Source organism: Lygodium microphyllum, chromosome 8, assembly GCF_053477565.2.
Source record: "Lygodium microphyllum isolate KBCC chromosome 8, Lygodium_microphyllum_v1.1.10, whole genome shotgun sequence".
Classification (NCBI taxonomy): domain Eukaryota; kingdom Viridiplantae; phylum Streptophyta; class Polypodiopsida; order Schizaeales; family Lygodiaceae; genus Lygodium; species Lygodium microphyllum.
Genome location: NC_141142.1, coordinates 135,344,681 through 135,360,332, shown reverse-complemented (window position 1 = coordinate 135,360,332; position 15,652 = coordinate 135,344,681). Strand labels below are relative to the sequence as shown.

Here is a 15,652-nt window from a genome sequence, read left to right as displayed (position 1 = left end):
GCATAGTCTGAACCGGGCCTAAGTATGCGAAACGTAGCTTTGCGAGTTTCGCAATGATGGGGGTCTGGCAAGCACAACCAACTAGTTTAGTATAAGATCTTTACAAGGAGTAAATACTAATTAATAATTCCAAGAGGTCACATGGTGACCAGATAAGTCGGAAGTTCATGGTCGGGGGCACAGCTCGTTGGCTGTGGCTATGGCTATCGCTCTGCCTATGACTATGCTGAAATTTATACAGCACGTCTTCTTATCTTATGGAAGAGTGCCTCGCCTTGCCCATCCAATCAGTCTCTGCGGTTGGCCTGATCCGCCTTGATACCTCTCACACTCGGAAACTCAGCAGAAAAGATGGTCTGCCTCAAGGCAGAAGATGGCTCCTTACATGCGTTGGAAATCGGCGCGCGCGGCCAAAGGCATGTACAGAGACGATATATGGAGCTCATTGCTGCAGCCAGGGATGCATCCGTGCTTGTGCTGATGATGGAACCCGCATTGCAGCGGTGCAGCCATCGGATCATCCATCCGATGATCTTTATATTGAACAGGATCAGAGCGCCTGCCATCCCAGTGCTAGCCTATACCAGACAGATCATCAGATGGACTCTGATGCATATGTGTCTGCACTTCAGCATTGCGGCGACTCTCGCAAAGATCATCAGATGGACTCTGGTGCATATGTGTCTGCACTTCAGCATTGTGGCAACCCCCAGGACCTAAGCAATGGATGGCTCGTCCATGCACAGATTGTAGAGAGTGGACAGGAGCAGCATGTTTATATGGGCAATCAAATCATGCAAATGTATTTAAAATGTGCAGAGTTAGATGAAGCTCAGTCCATGTTCAACAGGATAGTTGCCAAGAATGAATTCTCTTGGACAATTTTGATTGGAGCATTTGCACGGTATGACAAGCGGAAGGAAGCACTGCTTCTTTTTCAGCAATTGCAATTGGAAAACATTGAGCCAGACAAGGTAACATGTATTACTATTCTTTCTATTTGTGCTAGTGAAGGGTCTTTGTAGGAAGGCCTCAAGATGTATTTCTACATTGTAAGTAATGGATTGGAGTATGATATTACTGTGGTGAATGCTGTAGTTAACATGTACAGTAGGTGTGGCTGTCTGGAAGATGCAGAAAGACTGTTTGGCAAAATGTGGAGACGGAATGTGGTTTCTTGGAATGGCATACTTACAGCATATGCTCAGCATGGAAAAGGAAAAGAGGCATTGCAGGTCTATAATGCAATGCAGCTTCAAGGTGAGGCACCTGATATGGTCACACTAGTTGGAGCTCTTTCAGCATGTGCAAACCAATAGATCTAGATGAAGGGAGAAGGATTCATGACACCATTATGAAAAAAGGGCTTGACTTTGATGGTGTTGTTGGAAATGCACTTGTTAATATGTATAGCAAATGTAATAGTCTTCAGGATGCTTGTAATGTTTTTGAAAAGATGGAGCAATGTGATATTGTTTCCTGGAATGCTATAATTGGTGCACATGCCCAGCAAGGTAAAAGTGACATGGCTTTTTCACTTTTTTTTCAAATGAACTTGGAAGGTTTAGTCCCAGATAAAGTCACATTTATATCCTTACTTGACTCATGTGCTGAAAATAGACTGCTCGATGAAGGCAAGCAAGTGCATGCTTGCATTGCGGAGTATGGGCTTCACTCTGATACGGTTGTCACGACTGCGCTTATTAACATGTACAGCAAGAGTGGGAGTCTAGATGATGCACACAGCTTGTTTGATGGCCTGCTTTTGCGTGATGTTGTCTCATGGAATGCTATGATTACAGCCTATGCTCAACATGACCAGAGTAAGGAGGCTCTTCAGATTTTTGACCAAATGAGGTTAGAAGGGGTGAATCCAGATACATTTACCTATGTTGGCATTTTAGATGCATGTGCCAGCTTACCATCTTTGGCTGAAGGTAAGCAGATACATACCACCATTATTAACAGTGGATGTAAGATGAAGATGAATTCTGTGGTGTAGACTGCTCTTTTGAACATGTATGGTAAGTGTGGTAGTCTAGAGAATGCAAAGATGGTCTTTGGCAGCATTTCCGTACAAAACACAGTTCCATGGAATGCTCTAATTGCAGCATATGGACAACATGGCCGTTGACAGGAGGCATTGCAGTTTTTCCAGCAGATGCAAGCAGATGGCATGCCACCTAATCAAGGATTTTTTGTAAGCCTTCTTGATGCCTGTGGAAGTTTGATGTCCCTGCGAGAGGGCAAGGACATACATAAACTGGTTGTGGAGAGCGGGCTTGAAGGGGATTCTGTAGTTGGAACTGCCCTTGTAACAATGTATGGGAAGTGTGGAAGTCCGAAAGATGCACTCAGATTATTCAACAAACTGGTTGAGCACACATTGGTCACATGGACTTCGATGATAACATTGTGTTCTCAACATGGACATGCTAAGAAGGCTTTGAAACTTTTTGAGCAAATGAAATTGGAAGGGTTTACTCCAAATGAGGCAAGCTATACTATTATTCTTTCAGCTTGTAGTCACTCTGGTTTTGTGGATGAGGGTCGGCATTTCTTTCATTCTATGAGTCAAGATGATGGTATAATCCCAAGTGTAGATCATTACAATTGCATAATTGACCTACTTGCCCGGGCAGGGTATCTGCGTGAAGCTGAAGACTTGATTGATTCTATGCCTTTTTTACCCAACGTTACTTCTTGGATTACACTGCTCAGTGCTTGCAGAAACAGTTTGGATATTGAGAGAGGGGAGCGTTCAGCAGAGAAAATATTGCAAATGAATCCATACAATGATGCTGCATATGTTTTGCTATCTAATATGTATGCTGCAACTGGCAGGTGGGATGATGCAGCAAAGATAAGGGATTGGATGGAGTCAATGGGTGTCAAGAAACAGCCAGGTTGTAGCTCCATAGAGGTCAACAATCAAGTACATAAGTTTTTGCCGGAGGCGTCAATCATCCTCAAAAAGAGGAGATTTATGCTGAGCTGCAAAAGTTGAGCAGGCTGTTAAAAGATGGAGGCTACGCTCCACAAACAGAGGCTGTACTACATGATGTTACAGAGGAGGAGAAAGAAACCATTCTTCTACATCATAGTGAGAAGCTCGCCATTGCGTATGGTCTTTTCACCACAGACCATAATACACCACTTTTCATTGTTAAAAATCTTTGTACATGCCCTGACTGTCATTTTGCTGCTAAAGCTATTTCCAAAATTTGTCAAAGAGAGATTATTCTACAGGATATTAAGTGCTTTCATCATTTTAAAGGTGGAACGTGCTCATGTGCTGATTATTGGTGACATTTTGCTCGATAGCTTCAGTTGCTGATGGCAAATTCTTAATTCAGATTGCTTGCTTCATATCAGGCAAAGTGCTATCTTTGAGGAAGCTTGTTCCAATTTTTACATATTGATATGCTCAGTGAACCATAGGTCTTTGGGGGGGGGGGGGGGGGAGTTCCCCAAGAAGTGTGGTTGGGCAAGCCACCTTCATATGCTCATTTGAAAGTGTTTGGCTGCGAGGCTTTTGTGTACATTCGTAAAGAAAAACGCAGCAAACTTGAGCCAAAGTCCTGTAAATGCATTTTCCTAGGATATGGTGACGAGGGTGAAATAGAGTATAAATTGTGGGATCCCGAGAAAAGGAAAATAGTACGTAGCAATGACGTTGTCTTCCGAGAAGATCGCATGTACAAACAGCCCGAAAAGGCTGAGGAGATCCGTAGGGTTGTATTCCGGGAAGAAATACCTTTTGGACAGCAAAATGTGTCCGCTATACAGCAGCAAATACCTGCTGTAAATGATCTTGTAAATGTAGGAAATGATGTTGGAAATGATAAGTTAGCTATTGCCCATGAAAATGAGCCATTACATGTGTAGGAATAGCCAGGACAAGCTGTTAATGTTAATTTGTAGGCTGAAATGCCAAGACAGCATGTTGAAAATGGAATTTTGCAGAAATAGCTAGCAAACAATGACCATTGGGTTAGGAGATCGTCTAGGGCTACTAGACAACTTGACAGATTTGTTCTTGGTGTAATTAATGTGGTTGAGAGTGTCATGTTGATAGACAGTGGTGAACCGTCTTACTTCAAGGAAGCAATGGACAGACAAGACAATAAGAAATGATATAAAGCCATGTTGTCAGAGATAGAATCTCTTGAAAAAAATGGCACTTGGGACTTGGTGCAGTTGCCTAAAGGAGAGAAAACCCTTCCATGCAAATGGGTTTACAAAATGAAGGTCACTTTTGGTTCCTCACCAAAGTACAAAGTAAGATTGGTTGCAAAAGGGTACAAGCAGGAGCATGGAAAATGATGAGAAGGCTGAAATGGCCAAGATACCATATGTTTCAGCTGTTGGTAGTTTGATGGGGGAAGGAGGGCTTTTTTTTGCACGCAATATAGAGATAAGGGTGTCATCATCACGATTGATGGAAGGGGGGTTGGGAGACTGAAAACAACCCATGGATTTGATCATGCTAGCCCATTCCACCAATTTCTTACTCACAATTACTTGACTTGGTGCAAGCAATGGTTGCCTGGTTATATTTTCATAACCGAAATCACACAATTTAGTAGTATGTTCATTTTATGAAGAAAATTTGATTGTTTTTTACATTTTATGGTTCAAATAAAGTACATATGGTATGAAAATTTGTATGAATCTTGTTTGATATATCTTTGAAGGTTGCAAGTGATAATACGTAGAATCCATAATTAAATATAATCATTATTAATAATTTAAAGTCCAAAATATGATATTTAAGTAAAAAAATAAGGATTTTTTTTTTGTTTTAGGTGAAAAAATCATGTTATTATGGGACGAAATGAAAAAACAATAGTAATTATTAATAAATAAATAAATAATAGATTTTATATATAAAAAATTACAAAAAATTATAAATATGTTTGTGGATGTATGATGAACCTAAGGCATGAGGTTTAGTCTCAGCTTAGGTCCATTTCCATGTTATAGTACGTGATTTATTTCTTTTCAAATAAGAAAATGATACGAAACATTCTCTATATCAATCACTGCAAGCATAACATTAAATGGTAGGGAGGGGAGGGATCAAACATGAATTGGATCCTCTCGCTTTCAAAATTTTCTTAGATGCTTGCATGCATTTGATTGGTATCAATGGCTAGTCACTTTTTTTTGTGCATTATAGAAAACTATCCACTCACCTCCTACTTGTCAAATTCAGCAACACTAAGATAAGTCTATTCCACATTGGATAATTTTCACCTCAATTAATGGCTTTATTGCACACATCTGTCCCAAATGAACATCAAAAGATCATTTTAGAGCATCGATCCAAATGGCAAACACATTTGTCTTAATTTATATACTCAGGTCCCTTATGGATTACATGGAATTCTGCTCCATGAGGGAGGACACCATAATAGAATGGAAGTAGAGATGCGAAGGACAAACACACTTAAGCAAGGGTGTTAAGATTTATTGTCATACTACAAGGGATGAGGCTTGTAGATGGCCTCACAAACATATTTATCTCAACTTTATTGGCACATTTAACATTGTGCATATTCTTATGTCAAAAAACCCTGTCCCCTCATGTGTATATATACGAAAGAGCAAGTGTCACTTTAATTACGTTTTTAAACAAAAAACATTGTGTAATTTGCATGGTCCTTTAAATGTCAATATATACGTGCTTCGGTTGCAATTTTCACCTGCATTCTCAAGTGGCTATAAATGTGCTTTGTCGTCGTGGGGAAAAAACCAGGGAGCTACTAATTGCAGAATTGTTCTTCGAGCCATAATTGTGCAACTAATAACTTTTCTTCTTCTTTTTTTGCCCTTCCTTGTGTGCTTAATGGGCATTATTTATACAAATAGAATGAACATCATGTGAATAATTACACCTAAAAATATAACTTGATATAATAAAATATTAAATGAAGATAGTTTAAAATGAAACTACTTGTTGTTTGCATGAGAACTTGAAATGAGTTTACATAAACCTTTAGAAGCCAAAGTTTGGCTTGCATGCAAAATGAAAGAATTCTAAGCTACCAAATCTTGGATTTGATTATAAAGTATAAGTTCTAACTAAATCTTGATAAGAGGTATTCCTATCATGCATACATTGATGGTGCATGTAGGGCTCCCACCCCAATAAATGTGAGTTGTGAGAAGGATTTGGGTCTCCTCGTGATGATGCATATATCATACGTGATATAAGAGCATTCTTTTGCCCCTAATTATGTTCCTCTATCTTTGCTTTCAAGATATTTCTAAAAATACAAGTAATATGGCATTGGACACAATGTATGCAATTATAATCTCCTCCATCCACAAAAAACCTAGAAACAATACAATTAAACTAAATAAAGAAAAAATTAACAAGGTTATTTGTTTTTAAAAAATGATAGAAAAAAAACCATTGTTCATGCTAACATATTGTATTTGTGAAAAATCATTTGCAAAAATGCATAAAGACCTTTTAAAGAACCCTATAGAAAAGTAAAATAAAAAAAATTACATTACTACATGAAGGCAAAAAATATTTTACATTTACCTCGGTGGATTCATTGTATCTATATCCTCTATATCATGTGTATTCAAGAGCTATTTATAAATAACTATATTTGAGTTTTTCCTAAATAAAATATAACCATTTTCTATTCAATTTATAAATAACCCCTCTATATGTGATTCTTATTTATGTAAATGAATGTATTAAAATTATATTTGAATAGTGTCTTATGTTGAATGCATGTAATACATTCATATATTTATGAGTGACCCTCCCCTAAGGCATTTACCAACAAGGGAAAGGATGTGTGCAACTCTATCACACCTACTTCCTTACATGAGCTGATAAAATGTTGAAGAAATCCTCTACAAGTTGTGCAAAAAACCCTGTCACCTTTTTTAATGTGGAAAATGATGCATACAACTATAACTTATTTGTGTACAGACATACTTGACAAACACTTCATGTATTGCCAAATCATTTGCAAATTTGTAGAGAGAGATTTCTTTAAATCCTAAATATAAAATAGAATTGAAAAAAAATAATATTGATGCACAGATGAAGAATGCTTGTAAACATTACAAAAGAAAAGAGGAGAGAAAAATGAAATACATCTTGCGATAGTCTCACTTGCTTTGAGAGTATGGAGTTTCTCTTTCTTATTCGACCTTTGAAAACAAAAAAATAAGAAGAAGAAGAATGAGAAGAATAAGAACAATAAGATAAAGAGAGATAAATAGTGATGAAGAGGAGGACAAGAAGAAGAACAAAAAAACTTCACCTATGTATGTGGAAAACAGGAGCAAGTGAGGGAAAAAATGTGCTCCCACCATAATAGCTATCCTCCATGACATCTCCCACATGGGAGCTCTTACTCTTGTCTTATGTCTCATCAGTCCCTCAGTTGAAGCTTTCAGCCCTTTCTACATGAATAGTTCAAAAGTAGGTTGAAAATCAAAATGAGGTGATGGTAGGCTCAAATACTTTTGCAACTTTATAGTAGTTTTATAAGTGCATAAATAAAGTATATATACATGCTACATAGCACATTTACAAGGATGCAAAATGAGAATTTTTAGCACTTTAAAGAGCAATTGATTACACATATAAGCTATTTTCATTGAAGAAGGATATGGTTTGATTAGAAAGGTAGTAAATTTTAGCACTATTCGCAATCATAAAGCATGTTTATAGATGCTATTGATAGAAGGGTCAATCATCCATAATCTTAGTGAGACTTAGATCTCAAATACACAAATATAGATATGCTACATGAGTTCTTAGGTCATATTCTCTCAGTACTTAATCATATGCATGTCGGATTTATGCCATGCATGGTAGTGGCATATTTGTTAGGGAACTTACATTATGCTCTACCCAAAAATTATAATACTAAACTTTCTAGTTAAAGATAGGAGTGATGCCTCTTCTCAAAGTATCGAGGGTTCACTTTGCTTTCAATGCCTTGAGAATCTATGGCTCGCATACATTTGTTTTACAGGTTGTGTGCAACTTGTTTATTTTTTTGAATGATTTGGATCCATGGTGTTTTTCATTATTTAGGGTTCTTAATTTACAGTCCTGTATGCTTGCATAAAGGATAATATATGTGTTAGCAAATACAAATGCTCTATTAAACATGTTGTTAAGCTATTGTATAAATAACCTACAACAATTTAAAACACCAGTATGCCAAATTTAGGAATTCCAAAAATCCAAAAAAGAATGTGTAAATTAAAATTAAATAAGTAGAGGGGGAGGGGGAGAGAGAAGAAAGGAGAAAGAACCGGTCCAAGGTGTTGTTAGGTGTTCGAGAACATACCCAAGGCCTACAGAGACACCTTTTCTCAAAGTGTTCAATGTTTGCTTTGCTTCCAACACCTTGAGAATCTATGGTTTGCATACATTTGTTTTGGTTACATGCAACTTATATGTGTTTTTAAATGATTTGGATCCATGGTTGTGTTCATTATTTAGGCTTCTTAATTTGTACTGCTCTATGCTTGCATAAAGGAGATTATCTATATTAGCAAATATAAATTTTGTGTTAAGCATGTTGTTAAGATTTTTCATAAATGACATGTTTAACATCTCAATGAGATACTGGCAATCACACCCACCTTAGCCTCTTTGTATGGAGTAGTGTGGGCTCAGGATGCAAAATCCCATATGCAGAGTGGTAGAAAGTGCATCCCAGTCTATCCGTATAAAGCATTGTATTTTCTCTCTTTTTTAATGCAATGTCATAGTACTTTTGTTCTTCTAGTAAGGTGTCTATGTGATTGTCAACACACATGATTGTGTTTATGAGTCCAAGTCTCAATCTTGAAACCTAATTCACTTGTGTGATAGTTAGTTTTAATGCCTATGTCCTCATGAGCTTACTCTTCCTCTTTCAACCTCCATAGCCATGTCCTAGATCCATGTATTTTCACATGGTATCAGAGCCCAGTAGGGCATGGCCGAGCTCATCTCAGCTTCCTTCTTTGCTCTTCCAGCTTCTCTTCATCATTGCTCAGACCTTTAGCTCAAGTCAAGCTAAAGGTATCATCTTCCACCTCTATCTCCACTTAACCTTCTTGGCAGCCATAGCCAGCCTATACCTACACTACTTAGAGCTTTCATATCTCTCAAACCAGGCCATATCTCACTGAGCTTCCTTTTGGAGAATTGTTCTCCTTCTTCCAAAGCTTCTTTGTGGCACTTCAATTGCTGAATTGGTGGACTATACTTCCAACATTGCAAAAATTTACCATCGCTACCGAGTTTGTGCCTATTCTTGTTCGTACCGATGGCATATTGTGTGTAGATAGTGATTCTAACATCTACCATAGAGCAATTGAAGAACCACATCCAAGCCCTCTCCCACTCAGAAGGTTTCCCAAATGGCCATCTTTGTGAGCTGCAGTAAGCATAGCAAACCCACATTAAAATCATCTTGATGAAGAAGGGCCTATGGGCCATTACCAATGGATAAGAAATGTAAAGTGTCCCCCTGTCCACTTGTAGGACACGTCTTAGCAGCCCATCGAGAAGAGAGTTTAGCAAGCGCCGCCCGGCACTCACAAGGAATGTCACGGGGTTTGCGATCAAGGTCTTCCCGAGTCTGCCACGAAGTGGAAGCAACTGGCCGTTCCCACTTAGGACCGACCTGTATCAGGGTTTTCCTAATAGTCAAGTTTCTAGGAAGTAGCTAGCGTTGAGCCCCAGACGAACCACTTTGCGCAGAAACATCAGGGTCGAAGTGGATTTATACTACACTTGGTTTAAGGAGAATGGGAAACGAGAGGGATGCGAAACTCGACCTCTCTGTCCGTAAGGCATAGTCCCATTCCATTCCCCTAAAAAAGCATAAATCGGGACTCTAACTCTATTGATTCTAGGTCATTGCTACCTCGCTGTTAATTCCTTCGAGAAAAGTTCTTGGCCAACCGGGACCACCCTTCCGTAGGACGGACCCAGAGGCACGTCCACCGCACTTTCCTCGGGTTGCTTAGTTATCTAATTACCTACCACATTTAGTTTGACAAGCAAAAACAACTTTCTTAATTAACCAATTAATCACTGGTTCCTTCACCTAACTTAGGCACTGACACAGAAAAACAATGTCAAGCAAGTTCCTTTTTCAACATTTGATCTTTATTTATCATAGTCTTTGGAATACATTAAATATCCTGCACGAAGGCTATCCCAGTAATCCTCAAGGACTGCTATTCCAAGTTTCGCCCATTGACTAGTATGCAAGCCTCGAGATCCCATCTTGAGTCATGTCGGCCTCTTGTGCAGGATCTGGAGGCAAGGAATTTACGGCCAGAGCCTCCCCTGGCACCCAAGCGTCCTCCTGCTCTAAGTAGCACCCGCGGACAGACCTCTCGCGGCGGGTTTGGTCCACGTACACGGTGTGGCTAACAACCGCCTTGGATAGGGTTAGGCAGACAGTCGGAGGTAACTGATACTGCCACTCCCTCCAGGATTTTAACTTGAAGCATTAGTTGTTTTTCCTAAATTAGTTCCTTGAGCAAAGAAGTACAAACAGTGCACCTAAGTATACAATCAGGAGCATTCCAGTGGTCATTGTACGACCAACTGCTAAGGTGTGATTTCTTCTTCTCGAATACTTCCAGCATTCGATCCTAGATCATTCTCGACTTGGAGAGATCCCAAAGGTTTAGCAAGTTGGGTTGCTTGTTTATCCTTTTTCCTTGGGTTAGGGTTTATACCCTGTTGACCCCAAATTGTCACTACCTTAGGTTTCCTTATATTATAGTTGAATAGCTCCTAGACAACCCCGTCGTCCTAACTTGGTTGGTCAAATTGCTTCTTGGCAAATCACCACTGCCCTAAGCTTGACAAATCAGCTCCCAAGAGCGAGTGTTGTAGTAGGGCAACTACTCAATTCTTAGAGAACTAATTTGTAATTAGAACTCGCCAACCTTGGTCTAAGGTGTAGCGGTACTAACTTGTGATTTAGTCGCAAGAGCATAGGACCTTGCAGGCATGTTGCACGAGATATGTATCAGTACCTAACTTGTGGGATTATATCTCTCATCATATGGTATTTCTTGATCACGAATACCTTTGATCAAGATATAGGGTTTGGGAGTCCTATTGACCCAATCCAAAACCCTAACCCTACTAGGTTGATAAACGTTTTGGCCCTAGGGTCCCTGAATTCCTTGCGGAAGTCCATCATTTGGTCATCTGATCCTTAGGGTGAGAACCCTAGATCATTCTTACACGGGCGTTTTGATAACCCTAACATCTCGTGAATGTGGGTAGAACTTTTAAGATCGAAAATATCAAATCGGCATCCTAAGTGCGATACTAAGGAGAATTTTATCATAGCTTAACCCTACCTAGCACATTGAGGTGACAATTAATCATACCTTTATGAATTTCATGTGAGCTATTCAATTACACGCGAATTACTTAATTGATCTAACCAACCTACGATTAAAGATGATCTTCCCTTTAAAGATGAAAATACTTTCTTCTAAACTTGCAAGTACTTTCTCTAAAAGATGTTAGTAACTGCAAGATGTATGAGATGTATCATTCCATGCGACCATGCAATTTCAAGACCATAGACCTTTTGCCTTTATGCAACTATAGGATCTACAGTGATCTTTCTTTTCCTTGCCCTATACTATAATGATTGACATTCAGAGCTATTTCTTATAAACCCTACGTTTATGCATCGAATTCAAGCTTTAGAATTTTAATGAAGATGCATTCTTTCCCAATTTCGAACTTTGATAAAGGATCTCCATGCATGGATGCACCATTCCTTCATGGTCGGATGCCAATGAATACACCATTGATTTAATCCTTCCTTTATCGCTTAACTCAACCTAAAATGTAACTATCATTGCATGCGAATTGCATACTATATGTTTTTTTTTGTCAAAGTTCATAAATCTTTCCTTCCATTGCAACTATTTAGTCATCATTTAATAACCGTCTACAATTATCTTATACACGAGTCGCAACTAGGATATTATTACATAAGTGCATTATGTGTTATATGCCCTATCCTTCGCGACAAGGATGCCTTTGCACAATTTCATCTTTTAACTTATGCATCATACGTTAAAAAATGCGACTACCCTTGACCACGGAAGTGCAAGCAAATGCAAGTACCTCGTCATGCAACTGAACTTTGTAAATCGAACAAGTATATAAATTTTCCAATGCAAGGTTTCCCTATGTGAATTAAAACATGCTTTATGCATCCTTTCCATGCGGGGATATTTTTCGAAACTTGGGCATTTAATATCGGGGCATTGTCCACTCTCGTACTTTAAATGTAAGCTCCCGCATGCGCTCCTCTCGACTTTTGCTTAGGAGCCATTGATGAAGTAAATTTCGACTCAGCAAACTCTCCCTTGGTCCTTTTTTTCGATTTTCAAAATTGCTTTTTGCCCGAGATGTCTCTCGTGGCACGGAAAATAGGCCGTGGGGAACATGGTCTAAGAAATCCAACACCATGGGTGAACTTGGTCTAGAGAAGCTTCAAGCTTCTCAAGCTTTTGGATGAACAGAGATGACGTGTGAAGATGTGATGGTGATGATGAATGGAGTGATGATGGTGAGGATGAATGGAGTGATGATGGTGAGGATGACGATGAGGATGATGATGATGATGGCGTTGGCGATGGCAGCAGCCTGGCGATGACGGCGTAGGCGGGGCAGCTTCCTCGTGATGCCCCCCAAGCTTGGGAGGGGGGGTTTTATAGGGTGAAGGTGGGGGGGGTGTGGGGGTGACCACACAGGTGGGAGATTGCATGCTCTCCTCCCCATGCCCCTCCACAAGCTCCTACACACACTCTCTCTCCCCGCCATGCAATGGGTGAAGGAGAGGGAGTTATATAAAAAAAATTGCAATTTATTGATTATTCTTTTTTCCCTTGAAGGTGAGTTCCCGCAGTGGGTTGCGGTTTTGAGCCACTGTTTCATATGTACAACGTGGGGGATGGTATTATTAATACACGAGGATGGAGCACTTAGGCCAGAGTTTCTTTGTTGCGGGAGACTACTTCGGATTGTTTTTGCGTGGGATCTAGGGTCATAATATTTTGTTGTAGAAATATTACAAGAAAGAAGCCTCAAGATGCAACTCTTACAACTACTTGGCAGAAGAATGATGACAAAGCACATGCCATCATCAAATTGGAGTTGGATGATAACTACATCCATCATGTAGATGCATGTGACATATCCCATGACACTCGGGATAGATTAGATACCTTGTTTGGTGCACAGTCAAAATCCTCAAAGTATGGTTTATTGATTGAATTCTTTTGAGTTGATATGGAACCTAATACATCCCTGGCATCTCATCTGAACTACATGGAAAGTCTCCTAACCTAGCTTGCAGGGATAAATCTCAAGACGGATGAAGATATTTGTATTGGTGTGTTGCTAAAAAGCCTACCTCTTGACTATAATAATTGGCCAACTACATTGATCAACATGCCTAGTCCTAAACTCGTTGACATTAAGGCCTCCTTGCTAGAAGAAGAAAAAAAGATAAAATCCAAAGAAGAACCAAGCACCTCTAAAGATGAACAAATGTTATATGTCGGTAACAGGTACAAGGGCAAGAAAGATAAACTCGAATGTGACTTGTTGCAAAAGGATTGGGCACACGGAGAAATTATGTCATAGTAGGAAGAGGTCTCAAAAGGCCTATCTAGTTGTTGCTAAAGCAGAAGAAGACCATGGATCAAAGGAAGAAGAAGAAGAACAAGACCACCAGGAGAAGGACAAGCCTCATCAGTCCTTCTACTCCTATTCTGATAGACATTTTTAGCCTTGTATTGCCTAGCCCTAATGCTTCTAACATAAGCTTGTAAACTCTTCATATAACCTTGTACTATAGCCTCTGTACACTTTGTGAGGTCCCTGTTACAGCCTCTGGATGTCCACCATGCCTTTGGTACCCACAGTTAGCCTTTTCTACGATAGCCTCTAGTCTTTACCATGTTTGTGGTGTGCCCACACTTTGCATGTGGTTGCTCACTAAAGCCTCTATACACTTTGTACTTTTTTGGTTGTGATTGAGAAGGGGTGTTGAGATATTGACAATCACACCTAGCTTAGCCTCTTTGTATGGAGCAATGTGGGCTCATGATGTAGAATCCCATATGCAAAGTGGTAGAAAGTGCAGCCCAGTCTATCCCTATAAAGCATAATTTGTACTTGCTCTCTTTTTTAATGCAAGGTCGTAGTACTTTTGTCCTTCCAGTAAAGTGTTTGTGTCATTATCAACACACAAGATTGTGTTTATGAGTCCAAGTCTCAATCTTGGAACCTAATTCACTTGTGTGATAGTCAGTTTTAATGTCTATGTCCTCATGAGCTCACTCTTCCTCTTTTAACCTCCATAGCCATGTCCTAGATCCATGTATTTTCACAATGATGTTTTACACGTGGATCTAAATAAGACTATAAAAATCTCTACAAGCTTTTGATACTACAAATATGCATTCGTAAAACACATTAAAAATATAATAGATATACTTGTGCAAACCTATTTAGGGTGTCTTAAGCATACTACAATCTATATCAACTATCAGTTTTAGATCGATTTTTTTCACATGTTCTTGCTTATTAGTTAGTTTAGGATGTTGTAAGATATTAGAGATTGCATAAAAGGTGTGGGAAACTTTCTAACATAAAGAGAACCCTCCTCTCAAAAGATACTAGAGCTTGTATTAAAGGTGTGGGGGGACTTCCTAGTATAGAGAGAACCCTCCCCTCAAAAGATACTAGGTTTGATTTACCTTCAATGTCTCAAGAATATATAGTTTGCATAAATTTATTTTGCATACTTAGATATTTGTTTATTGGTTTTTCTATTTAGGACCAGGCTTATGTGCTTCTCATTAGTATAGCAATTACTCATGTGAAATGGAGTATATATGCTGGTTTACAACATAATTTACATGTAGTTTAGCATATATACTACTATTTTAAAGCATAATTCATCTGCACTTAATCATTGATAATTCATGACCTTGTCTCATTAGTACACAAATAATTACTATTCAAGAATATTACATGTATTGGTTTTTAGGTAGAGATAAAAAATGATAAGATAAAAGGAAAAAATATACAAAACACAACAAAGGAAGTTGATATCAATATAAAAATCAATAGAACTAGGGAAAATAATTCTAGTTGCCATATTTCTTCAGTCTCATGAAGCTTTCATGGAGAAATCAATGAGAATGCTAGAGGAGCCCTTTGATCAATTGGACATTTCATGATCACATGAGACAATACATTTTACATTGACCTATCCATCTTCATTATCACAAATGCAAGAACCACATTTCCTTGGAGGTTCCTCGAAATATTTTTAACATTAGAGAAATGTGGAAAGTGAAGTCTTATTTTTGTTCAAGGCTTAGTAAGATTGGAAAAGTGTAGGGGTCCGAGTCATTTTTTAAATATCAAATGCAGACATGTAATACATGTCTCCATTATATATTTTCATTTGGTATTCTTTCTTTATATTTTTATGTAGATGGTTGTTCAAATATTTTAAAAATTTTACAAGTTTGAAGCTATGGGAATGTACAAATAACTTGTTTTTACCTTAAACTATTGTTTGATTTTTATACCATTATCTAT

At 38.6% G+C, this 15,652-nt stretch overlaps 1 pseudogene; it reads left to right on the top strand.

Moving 5' to 3' along the window:
• The first annotated feature begins 131 nt into the window (after positions 1-131).
• On the top strand, positions 132-4,560 carry LOC148032899 (pentatricopeptide repeat-containing protein At1g11290, chloroplastic pseudogene; annotated as a pseudogene).
• Positions 4,561-15,652: the final 11,092 nt, after the last annotated feature.